We start from the raw sequence: 20,932 nt of genomic DNA, 5'->3' as shown, positions 1-20,932 counted from the left end.
TATATATATATATACAGCAGATTTTAGAGCTTAGTACTTAGTACTACTTAGTACTAGTCCTCCCACTGACACCAATGATGGGTCACTATTCTTTCCACTGACATCAATAATGGAAAATATTCCTGCCACTGACACCAACAATGGGGAACTGTTTCTCCCAATGATGAGTCACTTTTCTTTCTTTGGAATTACTCATTATATTTTTTATTTGAGGTTTTGTCAAACCGGATTGTTTGGCATTTTGGATAAATAGGTTGCTGCCGGATGCAACAGGTCAGTAAAGATTTATGGTTGTATGAATAAGGAGTGTTGTTTGTTCCCAGTATAGTAGCGTCCACTGCGAGAGGTAAGGTAAATCTGCCCAGCTCAGACCGGCAAGCACTGATGGATGGACTGGAGGAGGTGCTTCAGGAATTCCAGATACAATATTTCTGTTGGACTGGAGTCCCATTTGGATTGTTTTGGAAAGGTGAAAGGAACCCAAACTTCACTGCCCTAAAGAAGGATTGGGGTGATGATGAGAGTGAGGAAATGAGTAAGGGAAAGGGAGGGAGAGAGAGAGAGGTTTGCAAGAGAAGGAACGAGAGGGGGGAAGCAAGAGAGAGGGAGAGAGCGGGAGCGAGAGAGAGAGTGAGCAAGAGAGGGAAGGAGCAAGAGAGAAAAAGGAGCGATAGAGAGGGGGGCAAAAAAAAGAGAGAGAGCGAGAGAGATGGAGAAATAGATGGGGAGTGAGAGAGCAGATGAGCGAGAGAGGGAGAGATAGAGAGATGCAGCGAACGACAGGCAGAAAGGCAAAGAGAGAAAAGCTCCCACTCACTCTTACACTCTTTTTCTCGCCTCCTCTCTCTTTTACACACTCTTTCTTTGTCTCTCTCTCTCTGGTGCCCTCTCACTCTCTCTTACTCTTTTTCCCTCCCTTTCTCTCACTTCCCTCTTGCTCCCCCTCTAGCTTTCTTGCTCTCCCTTCCGCTTGCTACCTCTCCCTTCCTCTTGCTTCCTCTTACTCTTGCTTTGAGTACTTGGGGCACTGTAGCAGGAAGTGGTCCTCATACCCCTGGTCACATTACTGGTACAATCTACTTTACCTGTGCCATCCTAGTTAGATTTCAAGCCTGTGAGCACTCAATCTGTACAGGCTCAGGGTCTGTCTGTCTTTGGAGTTTTGTAGCACCTCCAGATGTAGGTGTCTACATCTTGTAGTCTTTCTGTAGTGACAAGTTTGTTATTTCATTTCTCTTACATATTTTTCTTTGGAATCATTCATTATATTTTTATTTGAGATTTTGTCAAGCTGGATTGTTGGGAGTTTAAGATAGATAAGGAGCCAATGAGTTGTTGCATGGCTTGGACTGGGCTGCTCCATACAGGTCAGTAAAGCTTTATGTTGTTTGGTAGGTAGTCCCAGTATGATAGCGCCCCTTTCTGTACTGCGAGAGGTAAGGGAAATCTGCCCAGCTAAGATTGGCAAGCACTGTTGGATGGACTTGGAGTAGGCTCTTCAGGAATGAAGAGTAAATATTTATGTTGGACTGAAGTTCCATTTGGATTGGTTTGGGTAGGTGACAGGATCCCAAACTTCACTGCCATAAAGGAGGTTTCAGGTAATGACACTATCAAATATTCTAAGCTATGTGGGTTTTAGGTGGTACAGCTGTCTAACGATGGCATTGAAGGCTTTGCATGCCTTAGTTCTTCTATGGCTGACTTAAAACGTCCTTATTTGCTAGTTTCGAAGCCGAAGTATGTGTAGCTGTTAGTTTCATCAAGAGTTCAGTTTTGCTTTGTTTGTTTTGTGTTTTTCCTTTGGAAGACCAAGATTTTTTGGTGCCCATGTTGGCACTGTATTTTGCCAGTACTTCCAGTATTTCCCCAGCACCTTCAGGTTGGTGACAGAAGTAGGAACTTCAGCAGGAACTTCACCCAGTGTCGGGGAGGATTTTATAGCTGCAGCCAGTTCATTGATGTAGATGTTGAAGAGAGTTGGTTTTAGTCTAACTCCCCGGGCCTGCCAGAAGTGATCTGTTCTTTTCCAATTTACCTTTATGCTGCAACTGTTCTCTGTATAAGAACTCTTGATAACCTCATATGTTTTCAATCCTATTCCCCTCTCCAGTAGTTTGAGGAATCAAGAGAAAGAGTGGGAGAGAGAGGGAGCAAGAGCGAGAGGGAAAGAGAGAGAGAAAGAGGAAGCAATAGAGAGAGAGAGCCAGTGAGAGGAAACGATTGAGAGGCAGGACACGTGAGAGAAGGAGAGGGGAGAAAGAGAGATAGAAGAGAGGGAGTAAGAAAAGGAGACAGAGGAAGCATGTTACTGACCCCCGTACTCAAATACAGGCACAAAGAGATATACACTAATGCCACGTACACATGATCAGAATTTTCATTGGAAATATCTTGGATGGTTTTTCCGACGGAATTGCGCTCAAGCTTGGCTTGCATACACATGGTCACACAAAAGTTCTCTAAACTTTCGACCGTCAAGAATGCGGTGATGTACAACATGTACGACGGCACTATAAAAGGAAAGTTCCATACGAAGCGCGCCACCCTTTGGGCTCCTTCTGCTAATCCAGACTGATCGCTTCCGTCTCATACTTGATTTTGAGCATGCGTGATTTTTTGCGAGTTGGAATTGCATACAGACGAACAGAATTTCCGATAGGAACTTTTTCCGATGGAAAAATAGAGAACCTGCTCTCAATCCTTTGCTGGCAGAAATTCCGCCAGCAAAATTCCGATGGAGCATACACAAGATCGGAATTTCTGAACAAAAGCTCACATCGGACTTTTGCTGGCGGAATTTCCGATCATCTGTGCGCGGCATTGGGGTACAATCCTCCCTTCTTTGCATAATGACACAGGGCGGGGTAAACTTCACCTCCTCCACTAACATGTGACGCAGGTATTCAAACTTTTCAACAGTAGACGTCTTATCAGCAAGGAGGGCTGTTGGAGAATTCCCCCCTCCCTCCTCCCAGCCCCCAGTCTACATGCTAGAAATACATAATGTAAAGTAAAGAGGAGCCAGGCCTGCTAACAATGGTGGCCAATAATAGCTCGAATGGGAGAAGTGTGACTGCCCGGTAACTTGGAAACATAGGACAACAGTCACCCTTTAAATCTGGGTGCTCTATGGTCGGTGAAAACAGTGTTATTTCCCAATGTCAGTGTCACAGGGAATGATGGGGCAATGAGAGAGAGAGGGAGTGAGAGAGAGGGAGGGAGAGCAAGAAAGAGAGAGAGAGCAAAGAGTGAGAGGGAGATGAGTAGCGAAGTGAGCAAGGGAGGGAGGGAAAAAGGGAGAGCGGGAGCATGAGGCTGCAGGAGACAGAGGGCATGAGACAGAGAAAGAAAGATGGATGCGAGAGAGAGAGCAGGCGAGAAAAAGAGGATGCGAGGGAAAGTGGAGTTGAGAGAAGGATGCAGGAAAGAGGAGCAAGAACAAGAAGGATGTAGTAAGAGAAAGAGAGAGTGTGACAGACCTAGCCGGGAGAGAGACTTTTGACAGGGACTGAATGCTAGCCTCTTGCCGATCGATCGTGGGCCCTGGCATTTGGAGGAACGGTGCTCTTTGTGAGCTGTATGCCTGGGGACCCTTGAGGTGGTATTACTATGGATTCGGGTCCTGGTCCCCCAGGACACACAGACTCTGGGGACCCTGTGTATGCCATATGGGAAATGGTGACTTGGAGGGTATGTCTTGGATTGCTTAAAATGGGACAGTAATATTTATCCCTAATATCTCCCAGGATATATATGTAAAGACTATTATTGGTTTGTTTGATTCTGAACTCAACATGTTAATTGAGTGAGCTGATCACATTAGCCTCCAGGACTGGCTAGGAGACGAACAGTCTACTCCTACTATAAGTGTTGATGACTAGGCTGAGGAGGGGGAGAATACTGTTTGTATTGTTAATTGTAATTAGCTCTTGCTATTGTGAAAATGTCCTGTGGTTGTACTTATGATAATGTATAATGTACTGTGTGAAGCTCAGTGACCACAAGTCTGGGCAAAAGGTTAGTAAACTAGCTCATGTTAATTAGGTGAATTAGGTTACAGGTGTATTGTTAGAGTAATATGAGCAGGAGGTATACACCTCCTCTTTTACTGTATAAAAGAGCCCGTAGTCCTGTCAATAAGAGAGATTCCTGTTTGAACTTTCATACAGCCTGCCTGGTGTTTGTTCTGAGCTACACAACTGGATTAGAAAGGCACATAGCTGTAGTTCTAGTCCCGGAGCATCGGATGACCGAAACCATCAGATGTTGCAATCTGCAATCTGATTCTATAGCCGCAGAGTAGTGTCGGGAGAGTGGAATCGAGTGAGCAGGGGCTCGTTACAGGGAGCAAGAGAGGGAAGGAACAAGAGAGAGGAGGGAGAGAGATTAAAAAATACAAAAAAAGAGAGAGAGGGAGCATGAGGGTACTTGAGAACAAGAGGATGCAAAAGAATAAAGGCGAGATACAGAAAGAAAGAATGAAAGAAAGAGGGTGTTTTAAAAGAAGAGAAAGAGAAAGTGAGGGGTCAAAAAAAAGAGAGAGGAGAGAGAGAGTGAGAGAGAGAGAGTGGTAGCAGGAAAGAGGGAGCAAGAGTAAGAGGGGAGGAGAGGGAATGATCGAGATGCAGGGCAAGAGAGAGAGAAAAAGCAAAAGAGAGAGAGAGCAAGAGAGGGAGAGGAAACAATAGAGAAAAGGAAAGGGGAGTTGAGAGAGAGAAAGAGAGAGAAGAGGAAGGGAGCGAGAGAGATCAAGATCAAGGATCAAAAGAGATGGAGTGATAGAGAGAGAGGGCAAGCAAGAGAGGGTGAGATAGAGAGAGGGAGCGAGAGAAAGAGACAGCGGGAGCCAGAGAAAGAGACAGAGAGAGCAAGAGAAAAAGAGAAAAAGTAATCAAGAGATAGGGAGCAAGAGAGCGAAGGAGCGAGAGAGAGAGAAAGAGAGAAACATGGAGGGAGAGAGATAGAAAAATATAAAGAAAGGGAGCGAGAGAGGGAGAGGATTGGGAGGTAGAGGGCGTATGAGAAAGGGTAGCGAAAGAGGCAGCGAGAGAGGGAGAGGAGTAAGAGGGAGAAAGGGAGAGAGATGGATCAAGAGAGATAGAGTGAGAGTGAGAGAAGGCATGCAGAGAAGGCAAAATAGAGAGAGGGAACCAGAGAAGGAGAAAGAGGAAAAAGATAGAGAGAGTGAGATAAAGAGCGAGTGAGAGAGGAAGTGAGAGAGAGAGAGGAGCGAAAGAGGGGGAGCAAGAGAGAGGGAAGCGAGAGAAAGTAAGAGCGAGAGAGGGAGCGAGAGAGTGAGGAAGTGAGTAAGGGAGGGAGATAGAGAAAGGGAGAGATATAGAGGGGGAAATCAGAGAGCGTGGAAGTGAGTGAGAGAGAAGGAACGAGAAAGGAAGCAAGAGAGGGAGAGAGAGATAGTGGAACAGAGAGAGGTGGTGAGAAGAAGAGAGAGGGGGAGCAAGAGAGAGGGAGCCTGAAAGAAAGAGAGAGGTGAAGCAAAAGAAAAGGGGAGCAAGAGAGAGAGGGAGTGTGAGATATATAGGGCTAAGAGAGAGAGAGAGAAGAAGCAAGGGAGAAAGAAAAGGAGAGAGAGAGAGAGAAAGAGAGGTCGCAAGGCTCTTTTTCTCTGTTGTTTTTGCTCTTTCTCCCTCTCTTGCTTCTTCCTAGGGACGAGCTTGGCGATCGAGTTGAAAACATGTTTGACTCGAACATCGCGTGTTCGACGAATTGTGAACGATATGGGCCGTTCGCGCCAAATTCAACTGGCGCGCCACGGCCCATAATTCCCTGCGGCATGCACTATGACCCACATGCTTGGCCAATCACAGCGCCGTCTGTACAGAGAGCCGTAATTGGTCAAAGCCAGGGTGGCTTTTGCCACTTATGGGTCAGGGGGTTAGTACACGCCCCACACTATATAAGGCCGCCTGCACGTCGGACTTGTGTAGTGTGTTCCGGCATTGAGAGAGAGATAGAGAGAGAGACATTTGATTTGTTAGACAGAGTAGGCAGGCGAGTCAGTTAGCTGCACTTACAGTGTATTGTGTATATATATGCATCCTAGGTGTTGTGAGTATATATATATATATATATATATATATATATATATATAGGCACTGTATTCAGTTTAGCTAGATCCATTCCTGTTATTCTCCTCCTACTGACAGGCAGGCAGGTGTTTTTACAGTATTTACAGATACCTGAATAAAATTGCTGGTGTTCTTCTGATCCTATTAGCTACAGTATTTACAGTTAATGTAGTGCGTCCTCTGCACAGTGTGCACCTAAAGCTACCTGAAGAAAATTGGTGGTGTTCTTCTAATCCTATTAGTACCGCAGAGAGCTGCAGTATTTACAACTTAGTGTAGTGCGACCTCTGCACAGTGTGCACCTAAAGCTACATGAACAAAATTGGTAGTGTTCTTCTAATCCTATTAGTACCGCAGGCAGCTGCAGTATTTACAAGTTAGTGTAGTGCATTCTCTGCACAGTGTCAATCTAAAGCTACCTGAAGAAAATTGGTGGTGATTCTATTAGTACCGCAGGCAGCTGCAGTATTTACAGTTAGTGTAGTGCATCCTCTGCACAGTGTGCACCTAAAGCTACCTGAAGAAAATTGGTGGCGTTCTTCTCATCCTATTAGTACCACAGGCAGCTGCAGTATTTACAGTTAGTGTAGTGCATCCTCTGCACAGTGTGCACCTAAAGCTACCTGATGAAAACTGGTGGTGTTCACCTGATCCTATTAGTACCACAGGCAGCTGCAGTATTTACAGTTAGTGTAGTGCGTCCTTTGCACAGTGTGCACCTAAAGCTACCTGAAGAAAATTGGTGGTGTTCTTCTGATCCTATTAGTACCGCAAGGAGCTGCAGTATTTACAAGTTAGTGTAGTGTGACCTCTGCACAGTGTGCAACTAAAGCTATCTAAAGACAATTGCGTTGTTCTGATCCTATTAATACCACAGGCAGGCAGCTGCAGTATTTAAAGTTGGTGTAGTGCATCCTCTGCACAGTGTGCATCTAAAGCTACCTGAAGAAAATTGGTGGTGTTCTTCTCATCCTATTAGTACCACAGGCAGGCAGCTGCAGTATTTACAGTTAGTGTACTGCTTCCTCTGCACAGTGTGCACCTAAAGTTACCTGAACACAATTGCTGTTGTTCTGATCCTATTAATACCACAGGCAGGCAGCTACAATATTTACAGTTAGTGTACTGTGTCCTCTACACAGTGTGCACATAAAGCTACCTCAAGAAATTTGGTGGTGTTCTTCTGATCCTATTAGTAAGACAGGCAGGCAGCTGCAGTAATTACAGTTAGTGTACTGCGTCCTCTGCACAGTGCGCACCTAAAGCTATCTAAAGACAATTGCTGTTGATTTTATCCTATTAATACCACAGGCAGGCAGCTACAGTATTTACAGTTAGTTTACTGTGTCCCCTGCATAGTGTGCACCTAAAGCTATCTGAAGACAATTGCTGTTGTTCTGATCCTATTAATACCACAGGCAGGAAGCTGCAGTATTTACAGTTAGTGTAGTGCATCCTGTGTACAGTGTGCAAATAAAACTACCTGAAGAAAAATGGTGGTGTTCTTCTGATCCTATTACTACCGTAGACAGCTGCAGTATTTATAAGTTAGTGTAGTGCGTCCTCTGCACAGTGTGCATAAAAAAGCTACCTTAAGAAAATTGGTGGTGTTCTTCTGATCCTATTAGTACTGCAGGCAGCTGCAGTAATTACAGTTAGTGTAATGCGTCCTCTACACAGTGTGCACCTAAAGCTAACTGTAGAAAATTGGTGGTGTTCTTCTGATCCTATTAGTACCGCAGCACAGATAGCTGAAGTTTTTACAGTTAGTGTAGTGCGTCCTCTGCACAGTGTGCACCTAAAGCTACCTGAAAAAATCGGTGGTCTTCTTCTGATCCAATTAGTACCGAACGCAGCTGCAGTATTTACAGTTAGAGTAGTGCGTCCTCTGCACAGAGTGTACCTAAAGCCACTTGAAGAAAATTGGCGGTGTTCTTCTGATCCTATTAGTACTGCAGACAGCTGCAGTATTTACAAGTTAGTGTAGTGCGTCCTCTGCACAGTGTGCACCTAAATCTACCTGAAGAAAATTGGTGGTGTTCCTCTGATCCAATTAGTACCGAAGGGAGCTGCAGTATTTACAAGTTAGTGTAGTGCATCCTCTGCACAGTGTGCACCTAAAGCTACCTGAAGATAATTAGTGGTGTTCTTCTTATCCAATTAGTACCGCAGGCAGCTGCAGTATTTACAAGTTAGTGTAGTGCATTCTCTGCACAGTGTGCACCTAAAGCTACCTGAAGAAAACTGGTGGTGTTCTTCTGATCCTATTAGTACCATAGGCAACTGCAGTATTTACAAGTTAGTGTAGTGCTTCCGCTGCACAGTGTGCACCTAAAGCTACATGAAGAAAATTGGTGGTGTTCTTCTGATCCTATTAGAACCGCAGGCAGCTGCAGTATTTACAGTTAGTGTAGTGTGTCCTCTGCACAGTGTGCACCTAAAGCTACCTGAAGAAAATTGGTAGCGTTCTTCTGATCCTATTAGTACCGCAGGCAGCTGCAGTATTTACAATTAGTGTACTGCGTCCTCTACACAGTGTGCACCTAAAGCTACCTGAAGAAAATTGGTGGTGTTCTTCTGATCCAATTAGTACTGCACGCAGCTGCATTATTTACAGTTAGTGTAGTGCGTCCACTGTACAATGTGCACCTAAAGCTACTTGAAGAAAATTGGTGGTGTTCTGCTGATCCTATTAGTACCGCAGGCAGCTGCAGTATTTACAAATTTGTGTAGTGCGTCCTCTGCACAGTGTGCACCTAAAGCTACCTGAAGAAAATTGGTGGTGTTCTTCTGATCCTATTAGTACCGCAGGGAGCTGCAGTATTTAAAACTTAGTGTAGTGCGTCCTCTGCACAGTTTGCACCTAAAGCTACCTGAAGAAAATTGGTGGTGTTCTGATCCAAATTGTACTGCACACAGCTGCAGTATTTACAGTTAGTTTACTGCGTCCTCTGCACAGTGTGCACCTAAAGCTACTTGAAGAAAATTGGTGGTGTTCTTCTGATCCTATTAGTACCGCAGGCATCTGCAGTATTTACAGTTAGTGTAGTGCGTCCTCTACACAGTGTGCACCTAAAGCTACCTGAAGAAAATTGGTGGTGTTTTTCTGATCCTATTAGTACTGCAGGCAGCTGCAGTATTTACAATTAGTGTAGTGCGCCCTCTGCACATTGTGCACCTAAAGCTACCTGAAGAAAATTGGTGGTGTTCTTCTGATCCTATTAGTACCACAGGCAGCTGCAGTATTTACAGTTAGTGTAGTGCGTCCTCTGCACAGTGTGCACCTAAAGCTACCTGAAGAAAATTGGTGGTGTTCTTCTGATCCAATTAGTACTGCATGCAGCTGCAGTATTTACAAGTTAGTGTAGTGCGTCCTCTGCACAGTGTGCACCTAAAGCTACCTGAAGAAAATTGGTGGTGTTTTTCTGATCCTATTAGTACGGCAGGGAGCTGCAGTATTTAAAACTTAGTGTAGAGCGCCCTCTGCACATTGTGCACCTAAAGCTACCTGAAGAAAATTGGTAGTGTTCTTCTGATCCTATTAGTACCACAGGCAGCTGCAGTATTTAAAGTTAGTGTAGTGCGTCCTCTGCACAGTGTGCACCTAAAGCTACCTGAAGAAAATTGGTGGTGTTCTTCTGATCCAATTAGTACTGCACGCAGCTGCAGTATTTACAAGTTTGTGTAGTGCGTCCTCTGCACGGTGTGCACCTAAAGCTACCAGAAGAAAATTGGTGGTGTTCTTCTGATCCTATTAGTACCGCAGGGAGCAGCAGTATTTAAAACTTAGTGTAGTGCGTCCTCTGCACAGTGTGCACCTAAAGCTACCTGAAGAAAATTGGAGGTGTTCTGATCCAAATTGTACTGCACACAGCTGCAGTATTTACAAGTTAGTGTAGTGCGCCCTCTGCACAGTGTGCACCTAAATCTACCTGAAGAAAATTGGTGGTGTTCTTCTGATCCTATTAGTACCGTAGGCAGCTGCAGTATTTACAAGTTAGTGTAGTGCCTCCGCTGCACAGTGTGCACCTAAAGCTACCTGAAGAAAATTGGTGGTGTTCTTCTGATCCTATTAGTACCGCAGGCAGCTGCAGTATTTACAGCTGCAGTATTTACAGTTAGTGTGGTGCGTCCTCTGCACAATGTGCACCTAAAGCTACCTGAAGACAATTGCTGTTGTTCTGATCCTATTAATACCACATGCAGGCAGCTACAGTATTTACAGTTAGTTTACTGTGTCCCCTGCATAGTGTGCACCTAAAGCTATCTGAAGACAATTGCTATTGTTCTGATCCTATTAATACCACAGACAGCTACAGTATTTACAGTTAGTGTACTTTGTCCTCTGCATAGTGTGCAGCTAAAGCTACCTGAAGAAAATTGGTGATTTTCTTCTGATCCTATTAGTACCACAGGCAGGCAGCTGCAGTATTTACAGTTAGTGTACTGCGTCCTCTGCACAGTGTGCACCTAAAGCTACCTGAAGACAATTGCTGTTGTTCTGATCCTATTAATACCACAGGCAGGCAGCTACAGTATTTACAGTTAGTGTCCTGTGTCCTCTGCACAGTGTGCACCTAAAGCTACCTGAAGAAAATTGGTGGTGTTCTTCTGATCCTATTAGTACCATAGGCAGCTGCAATATTTACAAGTTAGTGTAGTGCGTCCTCTGTTCAGTGTGCACCTAAAGCTACCTGAAGAAAATTGGTGGTGTTCTTCTGATCCAATTAGTACGGCACGCAGCAGCAGTATTTACAGTTAATGTAGTGCGTCCTCTGCACAGTGTGCACCTAAAGCTACCTGAAGAAAATTGGTGGTGTTCTTCTTATCCTATTAGTACCTCAGGAAGCTGCAGTATTTACGAGTTAGTGTAGTGCGTTCTCTGCACAGTGTGCACCTAAAGCTACCTGAAGAAAATTGGTGGCTTTCTTCTGATCCTATTAGTACCGCAGGCAGCTGCAGTATTTAAAATTAGTGTAGTGCGTCCTCTGCACAGTGTGCACCTAAAGCTACCTGAAGAAAATTGGTGGTGTTTTTCTGATCCTTTTAGTACCGCAGGCAGCTGTAGTATTTACAGTTAGTGCAGTGTGTCCTCTGCACAGTGTGCACCTTAAGCTACCTGTAGAAAATTGGTGGTGTTCTTCTGATCCTATTAGTACCGCAAGCAGCTGCAGTATTTAAAGTTAGTGTAGTGCGTCCTCTGCACAGTGTGCACCTAAAGCTACTTGAAGAAAATTGGAGGTGTTTTTCTGATCCTTTTAGTACCGCAGGCAGCTGCAGTATTTACAGTTAGTGTAGTGTGTCCTCTGCACAGTGTACACCTAAAGCTACCTGAAGTAAATTGGTGGTGTTCTTCTGATCCTATTAGTACCGTAGGAAGCTGCAGTATTTACAGTTAGTGTAGTGCGTCTTCTGCACAGTGCGCACCTAAAGCTATCTAAAGACAACTGCTGTTGTTCTGATCCTATTAATACCACAGGCAGGCAGCTACAGTATTTACAGTTAGTGTACTGTGTCCTCTGCACAGTGTGCACCTAAAGCTACCTGAAGAAAATTGGTGGTGTTCTTCTGATCCTATTAGTACCGTAGGCAGCTGCAGTATTTACAAGTTAGTGTAATGCCTCCGCTGCACAGTGTGCACCTAAAGCTACCTGAAGACAATTGGTGTTGTTCTGATCCTATTAATACCACAGGCAGGCAGCTACTCTATTTACAGTTAGTTTTCTGTGTCCTCTGCATAGTGTGCACCTAAAGCTATCTGAAGACAATTGCTGTTGTTCTGATCCTATTAATACCACAGACAGGCAGCTACAGTATTTACAGTCAGTGTACTGTGTCCTCTGCACAGTGTGCACCTAAAGCTACCTGAGGAAAATTGGTGGTGTTCTTCTGATCCTATTAGTACCACAGGCAGGAAACTGCAGTATTTACAGTTAGTGTACTGCGTCCTCTGCACAGTGTGCACCTAAAGCTATCGAAAGTCAATTGCTGTTGTTCTGATCCTATTAATACCACAGGCAGGAAGCTGCAGTATTTACAGTTAGTGTAGTGCATCCCCTGCACAGTGTGCACCTAAAGCTACCTAAGAAAAATGGTGGTGTTCTTCTGATCCTATTAGTACCACAGGCAAGCAGCTGCAGTATTTACAGTTAGTGTAGTACTTCCTCTTCACAGTGTGCACCTAAAGCTAACTGAAGAAAATTGGTGGTGTTCTTCTGATCCTATTAGTACCATAGGCAGCTGCAATATTTACAAGTTAGTGTAGTGCGTCCTCTGCACAGTGTGCACCTAAAGCTACCTGAAGAAAATTAGTTGTGTTCTTTGATCTAATTAGTACGGCACGCAGCAGCAGTATTTACAGTTAGTGTAGTGCGTCCTCTGCACAGTGTGCACCTAAAGCTACTTGAAGAAAATTGGTGGTGTTTTTCTGATCCTATTAGTACCGCAGGCAGCTGCCGTATTTTCAAGTTAGTGTAGTGCGTCCTCTGCACAGTGTGCACCTAAAGCTACCTGAAGAAAATTGGTGTGGTTCTTCTGATCCTATTAGTACTAGAGGGAGCTGCAGTATTTACAAGTTAGTGTAGTGCGTCCTCTGCACAGTGTGCACCTAAAGCTACCTGAAGAAAATTGGTGGTGTTCTTCTGATCCTATTAATACTAATGAAAAACAACTCAGCGCTGACACATAAACAATATATAATAACTGCAAGCAAGCACAAAGGCAAATTCAACAAAAAACTTCAAATAACATATGAATAATAGGAGTGCTGCGCAAATAAATTGTCTGTTCAATAATTGTAGGTAGGAGATGAGATCACCAGTGGATAGTCAAACGCCTAGGGTAAAATCAGAGGTGACTATAATCCCTTCACCATATAAGGATGGCCCCTCACCTGCAATCTTCGACCTGAAACAGGTCACACAGCATATAAACCATACACAGGGTAAGCTGAAACAGGCGATAATGACTTCTCATAAAGTGCTCCCACTCTCATCAGATGGCATAGATGGAATATGTAAATAGAGCATAAACAATATAGTGCTCTCCGCATATACATTATTGCTAAAATAGGAATAAAACTATTGCACTCACAAATCCGAGCACTCAGAACCGAGTGCCGGCTGGATGGCGTGTGATCGTAAACAGGCTGACAGCCGCGGGTGACGTCATGCTCGGGGGCCAGGAGCGCATGACCTCACCCGCGGCTGTCAGCCTGTTTACGATCACACGCCATCCAGCCGGCACTCGGTTCTGAGTGCTCGGATTTGTGAGTGCAATAGTTTTATTCCTATTTTAGCAATAAAGTATATGCGGAGAGCACTATATTGTTTATGCTTTATTTACATATTCCATCTATGCCATCTGATGAGAGTGGGAGCACTTTATGAGAAGTCATTATCGCCTGTTTCAGCTTACCCTGTGTATGGTTTATATGCTGTGTGACCTGTTTCAGGTCGAAGATTGCAGGTGAGGGGCCATCCTTATATGGTGAAGGGATTATAGTCACCTCTGATTTTACCCTAGGCGTTTGACTATCCACTGGTGATCTCATCTCCTACCTACAATTATTGAACGGACAATTTATTTGCGCAGCACTCCTATTATTCAGATCCTATTAATACCACAGGCAGGCAGCTAAAGGATTTTCAGTTAGTGTAGTGTGTCCTCTGCACAGTGTGCACCTAAAGCTACCTGAAGAAAATTGGTGATGTTCTTCTGATCCTATTAATACCACAGGCAGGCAGCTAAAGGATTTTCAGTTAGTGTAGTGCGTCCTCTGCACAGTGTGCACCTAAAGCTACTTGAAGAAAATTGGTGGTGTTCTTCTGATCCTATTAGTACCGCAGGCAGCTGCAGTATTTACAATTAGTGTAGTGCGTCCTCTGCACAGTGTGCACATAAAGCTACCTGAATAAATATGGTGGTGTTCTTCTGATCCTATTAGTACCACAGGCAGGCAGCTGCAGTATTTACAGTTAGTGTAGTACCTCCTCTTCACAGTGTGCACCTAAAGCTACCTGAAGAAAATTGGTGGTGTTCGTCTGATCCTATTAGTACCATAGGCAGCTGCAATATTTACAAGTTAGTGTAGTGCGTCCTCTGCACAATGTGCACCTAAAGCTACCAGAAGAAAATTAGTTGTGTTCTTTGATCCAATTATTACGGCACGCAGCAGCAGTATTTACAGTTATTGTAGTGCGTCCTCTGCACAGTGTGCACCTAAAGCTACTTGAAGAAAATTGGTGGTGTTCTTCTGATCCTATTAGTAACGCAGGGAGCTGCAGTATTTAAAACTTAGTGTAGTACGTCCTCTGCACAATGTGCACCTAAAGCTACCTGAAGAAAATTGGTGGTGTTCTGATCCAAATTGTACTGCACACAGCTGCAGTATTTACAGTTAGTTTACTGCGTCCTCTGCACAGTGTGCACCTAAAGCTACTTGAAGAAAATTGGTGGTGTTCTTCTGATCCTATTGGTACCGCAGGCATCTGCAGTATTTACAGTTAGTGTAGTGCGTCCTCTACACAGTGTGCACCTAAAGCTACCTGAAGAAAATTGGTGGTGTTCTTCTGATCCTATTAGTACCACAGGCAGCTGCAGTATTTACAATTAGTGTAGTGCGCCCTCTGCACATTGTGCACCTAAAGCTACCTAAAGAAAATTGGTGGTGTTCTTCTGATCCTATTAGTACCGCAGGGAGCTTCAGTATTTAAAACTTAGTGTAGTGCGCCCTCTTCACATTGTGCACCTAAAGCTACCTGAAGAAAATTGGTGGTGTTCTTCTGATCCTATTAGTACCACAGGCAGCTGCAGTATTTACAGTTAGTGTAGTGCGTCCTCTGCACAGTGTGCACCTAAAGCTACCTGAAGAAAATTGGTGGTGTTCTTCTGATCCAATTATTACTGCACGCAGCTGCAGTATTTACAAGTTTGTGTAGTGCGTCCTCTGCACAGTGTGCACCTAAAGCTACCTAAAGAAAATTGGTGGTGTTCTTCTGATCCTATTAGTACCGCAGGGAGCTGCAGTATCTAAAACTTAGTGTAGTGCGTCCTCTGCACAGTGTGCACCTAAAGCTACCTGAAGAAAATTGGTCGTGTTCTGATCCAAATTGTACTGCACACAGTTGCAGTATTTACAGTTAGTGTACTGCTTCCTCAGCACAGTGTGCACCTAAAGTTACCTGAACACAATTGCTGTTGTTCTGATCCTATTAATACCACAGGCAGGCAGCTACAATATTTACAGTTAGTGTACTGTGTCCTCTGCACAGTGTGCACCTAAAGCTACCTGAAGAAATTTGGTGGTGTTCTTCTGATCCTATTAGTACCACAGGTAGGCAGCTGCAGTAATTACAGTTAGTGTACTGCGTCCTCTGCACAGTGCGCACCTAAAGCTATCTAAAGACAATTGCTGTTGATTTTATCCTATTAATACCACAGGCAGGCAGCTACAGTATTTACAGTTAGTTTACTGTGTCCCCTGCATAGTGTGCACCTAAAGCTATCTGAAGACAATTGCTGTTGTTCTGATCCTATTAATACCACAGGCAGGAAGCTGCAGTATTTACAGTTAGTGTAGTGCATCCTCTGTACAGTGTGCAAATAAAACTACCTGAAGAAAAATGGTGGTGTTCTTCTGATCCTATTACTACCGTAGACAGCTGCAGTATTTATAAGTTAGTGTAGTGCGTAATCTGCACAGTGTGCATAAAAAAGCTACCTTAAGAAAATTGGTGGTGTTCTTCTGATCCTATTAGTACCGCAGGCAGCTGCAGTAATTACAGTTAGTGTAATGCGTCCTCTACACAGTGTGCACCTAAAGCTAACTGTAGAAAATTGGTGGTGTTCTTCTGATCCTATTAGTACCGCAGCACAGATAGCTGAAGTATTTACAGTTAGTGTAGTGCGTCCTCTGCACAGTGTGCACCTAAAGCTACCTGAAAGAATTGGTGGTGTTCTTCTGATCCAATTAGTACCGAACGCAGCTGCAGTATTTACAGTTAGAGTAGTGCGTCCTCTGCACAGTGTGTACCTAAAGCCACTTGAAGAAATTGGCGGTGTTCTTCTGATCCTATTAGTACCGCAGACAGCTGCAGTATTTACAAGTTAGTGTAGTGCGTCCTCTGCACAGTGTGGACCTAAATCTACCTGAAGAAAATTGGTGGTGTTCCTCTGATCCAATTAGTACCGAAGGGAGCTGCAGTATTTACAAGTTAGTGTAGTGCATCCTCTGCACAGTGTGCACCTAAAGCTACCTGAAGATAATTGGTGGTGTTCTTCTTATCCAATTAGTACCGCAGGCAGCTGCAGTATTTACAAGTTAGTGTAGTGCATTCTCTGCACAGTGTGCACCTAAAGCTACCTGAAGAAAACTGGTGGTGTTCCGATCAAAATTGTACTGGACACAGCTGCAGTATTTACAGTTAGTTTACTGCGTCCTCTGCACAGTGTGCACCAAAAGCTACTTGAAGAAAATTGGTGGTGTTCTTCTGATCCTATTAGTACCGCAGGCATCTGCAGTATTTACAGTTAGTGTAGTGCGTCCTCTACACAGTGTGCACCTAAAGCTACCTGAAGAAAATTGGTGGTGTTCTTCTGATCCTATTAGTACCACAGGCAGCTGCAGTATTTACAATTAGTGTAGTGCGCCCTATGCACATTGTGCACCTAAAGCTACCTGAAGAAAATTGGTGGTGTTCTTCTGATCCTATTAGTACCACAGGCAGCTGCAGTATTTACAGTTAGTGTAGTGCGTCCTCTGCATAGTGTGCACCTAAAGCTACCTGAAGAAAATTGGTGGTGTTCTTCTGATCCAATTAGTACTGCACGCAGCTGCAGTATTTACAAATTTGTGTAGTGCGTCCTCTGCACAGTGTGCACCTAAAGCTACCTGAAGAAAATTGGTGGTGTTCTTCTCATCCTATTAGTACCGCAGGGAGCTGCAGTATTTAAAACTTAGTGTAGTGCATTCTCTGCACAGTGTGCACCTAAAGCTACCTGAAGAAAACTGGTGGTGTTCCGATCAAAATTGTACTGGACACAGCTGCAGTATTTACAGTTAGTTTACTGCGTCCTCTGCACAGTGTGCACCAAAAGCTACTTGAAGAAAATTGGTGGTGTTCTTCTGATCCTATTAGTACCGCAGGCATCTGCAGTATTTACAGTTAGTGTAGTGCGTCCTCTACACAGTGTGCACCTAAAGCTACCTGAAGAAAATTGGTGGTGTTCTTCTGATCCTATTAGTACCACAGGCAGCTGCAGTATTTACAATTAGTGTAGTGCGCCCTATGCACATTGTGCACCTAAAGCTACCTGAAGAAAATTGGTGGTGTTCTTCTGATCCTATTAGTACCACAGGCAGCTGCAGTATTTACAGTTAGTGTAGTGCGTCCTCTGCATAGTGTGCACCTAAAGCTACCTGAAGAAAATTGGTGGTGTTCTTCTGATCCAATTAGTACTGCACGCAGCTGCAGTATTTACAAATTTGTGTAGTGCGTCCTCTGCACAGTGTGCACCTAAAGCTACCTGAAGAAAATTGGTGGTGTTCTTCTCATCCTATTAGTACCGCAGGGAGCTGCAGTATTTAAAACTTAGTGTAGTGCGTCCTCTGCACAGTGTGCTCCTAAAGCTACCTGAAGAAAATTGGTGGTGTTCTGATCCAAATTGTACTGCACACAGCTGCAGTATTTACAGTTAGTTTACTGCGTCCTCTGCACAGTGTTCACCTAAAGCTACTTGAAGAAAATTGGTGGTGTTCTTCTGATCCTATTAGTACCAGAGGCATCTGCAGTATTTACAGTTAGTGTAGTGCGTCCTCTACACAGTGTGCACCTAAAGCTACCTGAAGAAAATTGGTGGTGTTCTTCTGATCCAATTAGTACTGCACGCAGCTGCATTATTTACAGTTAGTGTAGTGCGTCCACTGTACAATGTGCACCTAAAGCTACTTGAAGAAAATTGGTGGTGTTCTTCTGATCCTATTAGAACCGCAGGCAGCTGCAGTATTTACAAATTTGTGTAGTGCGTCCTCTGCACAGTGTGCACCTAAAGCTACCTGAAGAAATTTGGTGGTGTTCTTCTGATCCTATTAGTACCGCAGGGAGCTGCAGTATTTAAAACTTAGTGTAGTGCGTCCTCTGCACAGTGTGCACCTAAAGCTACCTGAAGAAAATTGGTGGTGTTCTGATCAAAATTGTACTGCACACAGCTGCAGTATTTACAGTTAGTTTACTGCGTCCTCTGTACAGTGTGCACCTAAAGCTACTTGAAGAAAATTGGTGGTGTTCTTCTGATTCTATTAGTACCGCAGGCATCTGCAGTATTTACAATTAGTGTAGTGCCCCCTCTGCACATTGTGCACCTAAAGCTACCTGAAGAAAATTGGTGGTGTTCTTCTGATCCTATTAGTACCACAGGCAGCTGCAGTATTTACGGTTAGTGTAGTGCGTCCTCTGCACAGTGTGCACCTAAAGCTACCTGAAGAAAATTGGTGGTGTTCTTCTGATCCAATTAGTACTGCATGCAGCTGCAGTATTTACAAGTTAGTGTGGTGCGTCCTCTGCAGAGTGTGCACCTAAAGCTACTTGAAGAAAATTGGTGGTGTTCTTCTGATCCTATTAGTACCGTAGGGAGCTGCAGTATTTAAAACTTAGTGTAGAGCGCCCTCTGCACATTGTGCACCTAAAGCTAAATGAAGAAAATTGGTGGTGTTTTCTGATCCTATTAGTAACACAGGCAGCTGCAGTATTTAAAGTTAGTGTAGTGCGTCCTCTGCACAGTGTGCACCTAAAGCTACCTGAAGAAAATTGGTGGTGTTCTTCTGATCCAATTAGTACTGCACGCAGCTGCAGTATTTACAAGTTTGTGTAGTGCATCCTCTGCACAGTGTGCACCTAAAGCTACCTGAAGAAAATTGGTGGTGTTCTTCTGATCCTATTAGTACCGCAGGGAGCAGCAGTATTTAAAACTTAGTGTAATGCGTCCTCTGAACAGTGTGCACCTAAAGCTACCTGAAGAAAATTGGAGGTGTTCTGATCCAAATTGTGCTGCACACAGCTGCAGTATTTACAGTTAGTTTACTGCTTCCTCTGCACAGTGTTCATCTAAAGCTACTTGAAGAAAATTGGTGGTGTTCTTCTGATCCTATTAGTACCACAGGCATCTGCAGTATTTACAGTTGGTGTAGTGCGTCCTCTACACAGTGTGCACCTAAAGCTACCTGAAGAAAATTGGTGGTGTTCTTCTGATCCTATTATTACCGCAGGCTGCTGCAGTATTTACAATTAGTGTAGTGCGCCCTCTGCACAGTGTGCACCTAAATCTACCTGAAGAAAATTGGTGGTGTTCTTCTGATCCTGTTAGTACCGTAGGCAGCTGCAGTATTTACAAGTTAGTGTAGTGCCTCCGCTGCACAGTGTGCACCTAAAGCTACCTGAAGAAAATTGGTGGTGTTCTTCTGATCCTATTAGTACCGCAGGCAGCTGCAGTATTTACAGCTGCAGTATTTACAGTTAGTGTGGTGCGTCCTCTGCACAATGTGCACCTAAAGCTACCTGAAGACAATTGCTGTTGTTCTGATCCTATTAATACCACAAGCAGGCAGCTATAGTATTTACAGTTAGTTTACTGTGTCCCCTGCATAGTGTGCACCTAAAGCTATCTGAAGACAATTGCTATTGTTCTGAATCTATTAATACCACAGACAGCTACAGTATTTACAGTTAGTGTACTTTGTCCTCTGCATAGTGTGCAGCTAAAGCTACCTGAAGAAAATTGGTGATGTTCTTCTGATCCTATTAGTACCACAGGCAGGCAGCTACAGTATTTACAGTTAGTGTCCTGTGTCCTCTGCACAGTGTGCACCTAAAGCTACCTGAAGAAAATTGGTGGTGTTCTTCTGATCCTATTAGTACCATAGGCAGCTGCAATACTTACAAGTTAGTGTAGTGCGTCCTCTGTTCAGTGTGCACCTAAAGCTACCTGAAGAAAATTGGTGGTGTTCTTCTGATCCAATTAGTACGGCACGCAGCAGCAGTATTTACATTTAATGTAGTGCGTCCTCTGCACAGTGTGCACCTAAAGCTACCTGAAGAAAATTGGTGGTGTTCTTCTTATCCTATTAGTACCTCCGGAAGCTGCAGTATTTATGAGTTAGTGTAGTGCGTTCTCTGCACAGTGTGCAACTAAAGCTACCTGAAGAAAATTGGTGGTTTTCTTCTGATCCTATTAGTACCGCAGGCAGCTGCAGTATTTACAATTAGTGTAGTGCGTCCTCTGCACAGTGTGCACCTAAAGCTACCTGAAGAAAATTGGTGGTGTTCTTCTGATCCTATTAGTACCGTAGGCAGCTGTAGTATTTACAGTTAGTGCGGTGTGTCCTCTGCACAGTGTGCACCTTAAGCTACATGTAGAAAATTGGTGGTGTTCTTCTAATCCTATTAGTACCGCAGGCAGCTGCAGTATTTAAAGTTAGTGTAGTGCGTCCTCTGCACAGTGTGCACCTAAAGCTACTTGAAGAAAATTGGAGGTGTTCTTCTGATCCTTTTAGTACCGCAGGCAGCTGCAGTATTTACAGTTAGTGTAGTGTGTCCTCTGCACAGTGTACACCTAAAGCTACCTGAAGTAAATTGGTGGTGTTCTTCTGATCCTATTAGTACCGTAGGCAGCTGCAGTATTTACAGTTAGTGTAGTGCGTCTTCTGCACAGTGAGCACCTAAAGCTATTTAAAGACAACTGCTGTTGTTCTGATCCTATTAATACCACAGGCAGGCAGCTACAGTATTTACAGTTAGTGTACTGTGTCCTCTGCACAGTGTGCACCTAAAGCTACCTGAAGAAAA

Source organism: Aquarana catesbeiana, linkage group LG11, assembly GCF_042186555.1.
Source record: "Aquarana catesbeiana isolate 2022-GZ linkage group LG11, ASM4218655v1, whole genome shotgun sequence".
Taxonomy (NCBI): domain Eukaryota; kingdom Metazoa; phylum Chordata; class Amphibia; order Anura; family Ranidae; genus Aquarana; species Aquarana catesbeiana.
The sequence above is the reverse complement of the archived record's forward strand: the minus strand, read 5'-3'. Positions refer to the sequence as shown.